The sequence below is a fragment of the Rhea americana genome, unplaced genomic scaffold (assembly GCF_003343005.1).
Source record: "Rhea americana isolate MKP2758 unplaced genomic scaffold, rheAme1 scaffold_105, whole genome shotgun sequence".
In the NCBI taxonomy this organism is placed as follows: Eukaryota; Metazoa; Chordata; class Aves; order Rheiformes; family Rheidae; genus Rhea; species Rhea americana.
In genome coordinates, this window is record NW_028185095.1 from 2,838,047 (window position 1) to 2,845,298 (window position 7,252).

Sequence of the window (7,252 nt, forward strand, 5' to 3'; positions counted from 1 at the left end):
CACGGATGCTTCCTGTGTCAGTAATCCGGGTTGGGTGCTGCGCGGTTTGTCGTTTACCGAGGGTAGCAGCAGCGGCGTTGTGCTTAAGGGCGCGATTCCTCTCTCAGCGTTTGGACAGACTCGACCATTTGGCAAACTGGAAGTGGAGACTGGGTCGCTGGGCGTGCACAGCGTGGCTGTCATTCCCCGTGGCCCCTAGCCTAGGATTTACCTGCACGSGCTTTCTGCTGCCGCGTCGGGTACAACCACTAATCTCCGCCCTCCGATGGGACTGTCATTCCAGTTCTCCGTGGTTCTGAATTTATACTTTATCACATGAAAAAAGGTTTTACGTGAAATAAGGAAGACTTGACTAAGAGAGTAGAATAATAATTAGTTTATTTGTTTGTTTWTATATATATGGAAAATATATGGAAAATTATGTAGGGCTCAGCTCAGTTACAATCCTAATCCTTGCTTTCTAAAGAGACCCGGTTTAAAGCTCCAGTAAACCCTTGTTCCGTGAAAAAGCAGCGCGGCGCTGGCCCGGAGAGCCGCTCGGTGCCTCCGGCCGCCGCCCGGGAAGGCGCCAGCAGAGGGCGGCGAGCCGGCGCCGAGCGCCGCCCCGCGGGGCCGCCGCCGCCCGGGACGCGCGGAGCCGCGGAAAAGCGAAACCCTGCTTGCTGCCTCGCAGCTTTTTTTTTTTTATTATTATTTTTATTCTTATTTTTTTTCTAACTATCGTGGGGAAAGCGATCTTTCAAGTGTGGACGTTCAGCCGATACAAAAGCATCCCACTTAACTGTATGCAAGTACTGGCGGTTTCGGTGGCGTGCGTGCGACACCGGGCTGTGCCAGCCGCGCACGTTTCTCGGCGGCTGCTGCCCAGGTGGCTGGAGGAGCGGGAGGGGTGCAGGGGAGCGGGCGCCCGGCCCGGCCCGGCCCGGCCCGGCCCGGCCCGGGGGAGGCGCCGCGGGAGCAGGGCTCAGCCCGCCGCCGCCTGCGCCGCCGCGCGGAAACGCGCAACCGCGCGCTGAGCGCAGCTCCGGGCCCGCTCGGTAACTGCGGGCACAAGCGCGCACCGTTACGCACCTGCCTGACTCCTGCTGTCCCGCTCTCAGCGGCGGTTATTTGAATTTTGCACGCACATTAGGCTGGTAGCCGTGCGCGTAACTTTGTGTGTCCGTTTGTGCAAATGCAGTTTTCCGCAAATTATTTTCGAAATAAAAGCAAATGGAATCGTTGTATTAATAGTCTGCAAAAGAGGACTGATCCCTGGTGAAAAAARCTTCCTACTCTTTTGCTGTAAAAAAGGTATCGCTATCTAAAAGAAATTAACTTAATTTCTCAGGGAAATATTTTCTTTCCCAATTACAACCACTGTAGTGTTCCCTTTTCTGCTCAAATATGCTTTCCTCAGAGGAAATGTTGATACTTTCTTAATGGTAGTTATGTACAATAAGTAGTGAGGTGGAAAGCACTAGATGATGCAGCTTGCCGCTATAATAGGCAAGCTATAGAATTCATTCATATGCATGTATGACTTCTTTTATATCTTGCAAACATTTTTTTAGGAGCRAATATTGATAGGTATGAAAAGCTGTACTAATTCTGGGACTCTGCACAAATGCCATCGTGCCTGATATAAGGTATTGCTAGGTGCACATTCGTTGATTTTACAGCATTAGAAGCGTGGGTCTGGCGGACAGCCTGTGGTTAGGCTTTTCTGTCCGTATGAGTTGCGTTATAAAGCCAAGCTAGAGCATGGGTCACAGGCTAGAACGGGCACAATAATCAGTTTTTGAAGAAAATACAAATAGGTAACGTCAAAAACCTTGCTTTGTAGAAATTAATGGCAAATGACAAAGACCTCGATGTGCACTGGATGAAGATCCCACACGTTGATGTTAAAGTACCTTGACAACTATCTTTGTTAAAATTTCTTACTTCCACTGCTGTGGAAATTGCGTTTTGCACAGTGATAGGAGTATCTAGACTTTCGGAGAGTTTACAGTCGCTGTAAGGATGTGGTGTCGGGAGGTCAGGCTCGCTCCCRCTTGCGGCCCCAGTGTCATGGCTGTGGAGCTGCAAGGATTTCAGAGTCGCGTATTTGGTTTTTTAGCGTGCAGRCATACTGGTGCTGGCCTCTGTGGAGCGGCAAGCTTAAGGAAGGGCAGCTGAATGGAAACGTTGATATTTCTGCTTTAGTAAGCATTATATGTACATACTCTTAATGTGTTGGCAGAGGAGTGTCACAGCTAGGTTGCTTCATTAGATCTACGTTCGCTTTGGTCTTGACAAAGTAAAAATAAAGCAGTGGTAAGGCACTTACGGGTGGATGATCAGAGCAATAATAACAGAGATTTAGCTCATTAGTCCTGCTCAGATAAAATGATTCCAAACACTCAGCTGATTAGTTATGCAAACACCATGGACATGCTTTTAATCGGGCTTGTCCTCTGGTCTAACCCTGCTGGCTCCTGTAGGGCTCTGTGAACTGCCAATGGAGAAGGAATTTGACCCTTTGATTTCCACTAGTTTTTTAGGGTAATGCTTACATAAAARTATTTGAAAAGTTATCTCTGTCTTACTGAAACAGAAGATGTGTTTGCTGTAAATATAAAACTTTACGAGTTAGTGATCTATTTGTTTAATTACATGGCATTCATGTCAGATCTTGAATCTGGTTTCCTCAAACTCTGTGACATAAAAGGTGAAGTATAAGTTACAATTTAGTTTGAAAATAGAATACATTCTTGCTTTGTGAGTGGGACTGGGGTTTTGAAAGGGAAAACCAACTATGAATTCCTGAATTTATCCCTGCTTCCAAGTACAGTTGGAAATTAGCTTGATCAGGAAGCATGGTGAACAGTTTAAGAATGTTAAAATAATTGCTGAACTTTCTTTGAGGCTTTGCTGGATAGCCGTGTATGAACCTGACCACAAGTAAGCTATGATTTCCCCCCTCTCCCCTTTCCTGGCCCCCACGTTGTATGTAGTTTCTGTCAAATTGATGTGATGGAAGAAGCAGAGCAACTCGCAGAGGTCAGACGATACAAGAGCAGAGCTTGGGCTGTGGTGAACTTTGCAGAAAAGATTGGAGGAGGTATTGATAAGCCTTATAGCTGGTGCAGTAAAACTTGGACCTCGCAAGGCATATTTAGTTACAATGAGCAAACTCTTTCAGTCCTCGCATGGCTGACTTGGTCACTGGGTAAAATGTGGTGCGTCTGAATTGCTGATAGGTATCTTCCTTCTGTAAGAAGACGTTTACTAAATGAGAATAGAGCAAGGTAAGTAGTAGTTAAGACCCTGCAAAAGCTGTACCAGCAGTTCTGGATAGATTGTTACATTGGACAAGACTTATGTTGTAACTAGAGAAGAGTGGTATTAGTACAAATGTAGGTTGTATTTATTTCATTTTTTTTAATTTAGATTCTACAAGTTTTTGGGAAGACAGGTTAGTTTGAGTGATAGGACTGCTTATTGGAAAGCTTTCTTTTTCTTATAAAACTAATAATTCTTCACAGTTTTCCCTTTTGTTGAGTGCCAGAATAGTTGTATGGACCTTATGCCTATTGTGTTCCTTGTTGCGCGGGGTGACCTACTCACAGAAGAACGTAATTCTTATCCCTAAGTCACCATATGTTCACAGCAATAAACATGGTTTTCGGTAAGTGCCAGTATTTGTTTTGTTACGCGTACTCTGTACTTTATTGTCTCTAATACAGTTTTTATATTGCTGATGTGGAAATTGTGAGAGCTTTTCAATAGAGATGTACATGGGCAGGAGGCACTATTTCATCATGGACTGTATATCACTTTTAACCCTTAACGTTTTCTGCATTGGCAAAATAAAACAAACGCAGTACATTTTCAAAAGAATTTTTTTTCACTTGGCATGTACCAGAAGTAAAACRTGAGATTGCTGTTTGCGTTGCTGTTTGTACTTCGCACGGCTTTGTGCCTGCGTGAGCCACAGCTGACGTCCGCCTCGCTGTCGCGGGCTGAGATTTGCTCTGAATCCACAATATTGTTGTTGATTTGGATCACAGTCACGCCGAGCTATGCCGTTAAGACTGAGTCTCTCTTAGAAGAGCTCCTGCAGATGCACACAGTAGGAGCTGTTCCTCTGCCAGGCGTTCGGTTTGCTGTCATACTCGGAAAATTCTTCCTGGAAACCTTGAGATTAAGTACTGCGATATATTTAGAATGAGTATCTAAAATATCTTCCATGGTCCTGTATTTCCAAGTAAGCTATTGTAGGGGCTTGCCTTACTGCTTTTATCTTAAACAGGAACTTCTATTAAATATGATAAGATGGGATGAGAGGATGGGAGGAAGATAATAAGCAAATGTTTTATTTTCTCCTTTTCCCCTATATATGTTTGTCTAGTACATAAAATCCCATGTGCGTGATATTTAAATTCTGGGGATTTTATTTGACTTTTAGTTTCTTTCCTATGCAACTGCATTTTTAAACTAGAATTACATAAATTTCTGTCATCAAATTCTGTCTGCAATTACTTTGTATCAGTCAACCTACTGCTTTTGTATGTATCTCCTTTCATCTCAGTAGTTGTTGTACAGATGAATTACGGCGTGTATGTAGTTGACTGACTAGCTGTCAGATAACTCCTTTGTATACTGAATGAATTTGGCTGGCAAAAAGTTAGTGTAAATATTTTAGCATTAGGCAGGATATAAAATTACCTAGTTTTGTATTGACAGTGGTGTATTTCTATACTAAGGCATATGCAGTGCAAAAGAAGAAAAATATGTAAACAGGTTAACAAACAAAAATATTGGAATTAGAATATTGGAAATTAGTTTATACTGACATGAGGAAAATGATTCTGGTAGGCATGTAAATGTATTTTCTTGGAATTTTATATTCAGAAATGCTGAAGGCACCATTCTCGTGGTTTTGCCTAAGTAAGAGCATATTAAAAATTGATATTAAATACTCAAAGATACTTTTAAACATTCCTCAAAAAATTAAACTTAACTTGCATGCTTGAGTTTCATGATTAGTTTGTAATTCATCCCAGGGCCTTACATAAACTGCCTCTGTGTTAAAATGTTTGATTTTTTTTTTCCCTTCAGTAGTTGGAAATTGTTAATTCTAGTCCCAGTTCCCTTTTGCTATTATCATGCCTTTCTGCACTCATGTGAAATCTCTGCCCAGCGTGATTCCCTGTCATTTTCCAGGGCTCCTACTGCGGCGCAGTTGGGGCTACGACGCCTGGCTCCTCTTTCCTGCGATGGCAGTCACGTTACTGTTAGTGGAAGCGGTGTTTTTTGGTTTGGGTGGTAGAGGGAGAGGCCCGAAATCCTCGCGTCAGAAGCGCAGTCAGCTGCGGGAGYGTAGGACGCACGTCTCTATGTAAATAACGGGTGCCTGTGGGTGTGCTTTGGGAGCCGAGCAAAGGTACTCCGTAAAGACTTCAGTTATCTGAAAATAAGATTGGAGAGAAGAAGGGGAATTGAACCAAAGCAATCTTCACTTAAACCACTGGATTTTGTAATGTTTGCCAATTCTGAGCTTTCTTGTTCAGGTTTTTGTTTGTTTGYTGTTTCATATGGGCATGCTAGATTTTTGCATTAAATAAAGTAGATTCAATTAAGTTATTTTGTGAATGTTATTTTTTTGAATAATGACATCCTTGTTCTTTTTAATGCTAATTTGGAAAATTGTGGGTTTTTCCGACACACCTAAAAAATAAGGATATGTCTATAACCAGGTTCCCCAAATAGCACTGATATTGGTAGAAACCACGCTCTTGTCTCTAGAATAATGAAAGTACTTCATAAAATTTTAGAAGTCTTAAGACAGYAATCTGTGCACGTTATTGTTATTGAAGATGTACAGTCTTGCTGACCTCAAATGACCAACAAATTGATTTCAGAATCTCAAGGAGCAGCAGCTGATTTCAGAATCCCAAATAATCTAAACCTTTTCGTCTGGCTTGCTTTCTTCCAGTGAGTGCCTGTGCTTTATTTSAATGCAGTAGCAGAAACAATATCCACTGCAGTGGCCAGTGACAAGYTGAGAGAGGTTTAGGTATGTGACCTGCACATGGTGTTGAATGGTCAGGGATGACATAGAGCTAAACTTGACATTCCCTAAGCTTCAGCAAATACTCAATTTGTTCTAGTAGATCAGCAAAGTATATTTAGGCTGGATTATCAATTTGGTAGTTTGATGTGCAAATGCAGTTGATTTAAATTGGATTCATGTGTAAGTACCCATTTGCGATGGTAATTGCATGACTGCTATTGCATAGGATTTATGGCACTTCAGTTAAATACATGTGAACAAAAGCGACGGACTTTTCATAAACAAGGGAAACTATCAGGATTTCAACATGACTACTAGTGGATTTTCAGGTCCAATTTGACTAATACTACAATACAGTGTATGTCTAAATATTTAGTGGAGCTTAAGATATTTTTACATGTTTTATTTTTGCTGCATCTGTCAGATTGCTCATTTTTGTGGAGGATGATGAGAAAGACATGTCAAAAGCATTCTCAGGGTTTTCTGATCTTAGATACTTAGTCAAAGAAGTTTCTTTTCCTGGGATTCTTGTATTAGTATAACAGTCTAAAGGTACACCAGTATGGGGCAAATTGAAAAATTTATATGAAAACCTACTGACAAAAAAATGTTCGTGAAAGTTAGAGTGACTGTGGTTTGCTACAGTTAATATCTCTTTTTGTAGAAATCCCTATGGGTTTTAGAGCGGTCTCCCCAGACAAACGTTTGAGGTTAAACTGCCGAGGAACCAGATGCCAGTCTGCAGATATTAAGAGTTAATATCTCTTTAGATCTGTTCATTCTCTTAAGGAGCTTCCAGCCTCCAGTGAAGCTTCTTGTGCTAGTAAGTGAAGTAAGAAGGGTTCGYGCAAATGGTGCTCAGCATGTTTAATGAGGGGTGCAATGGACCCCAGAGCAAATGGTGTTGGGTAGTGCTTGGGGAAGAGGCAAAGGAGGACAGAGTAAGCTTAGAGTGTGGAAACATTTTGTCTTGTGTGGAGCCAACTGTAAATATTCAACTTGAATCCAGTATCATTTCAATACCGGTCATTACTTTTGGACAGGTTTACGTAGCTTCTAAGCAAGTTCACTTGGTGAGTAATAGTTGGAGCGTTTCACAGAGAATGCATCCAAGGGAGTCARAGAGAAGAAGGTCTGGGGGGAGTGAGAAAGCTGTTGATTTGCCCCACCTCAGGAAAAGCRTAAGTGACTGTGTCCTCCTCGTTTTAGTTC

General features: G+C 42.2%; 1 protein-coding gene across 2 annotated transcripts in view; it reads left to right on the forward strand.

Annotated features, from left to right (window-relative positions):
* The first annotated feature begins 720 nt into the window (after positions 1-720).
* Positions 721-7,252, forward strand: part of LYPD6 (LY6/PLAUR domain containing 6) — a 42,911-nt gene continuing 36,379 nt past the window's right edge. For both annotated transcript variants that reach the window (XM_085308724.1, XM_085308744.1), the window contains exon 1: positions 721-783. The gene's annotated coding sequence lies outside the window, so the exon portion shown is untranslated. The remainder of the gene's footprint in view (positions 784-7,252) is intronic.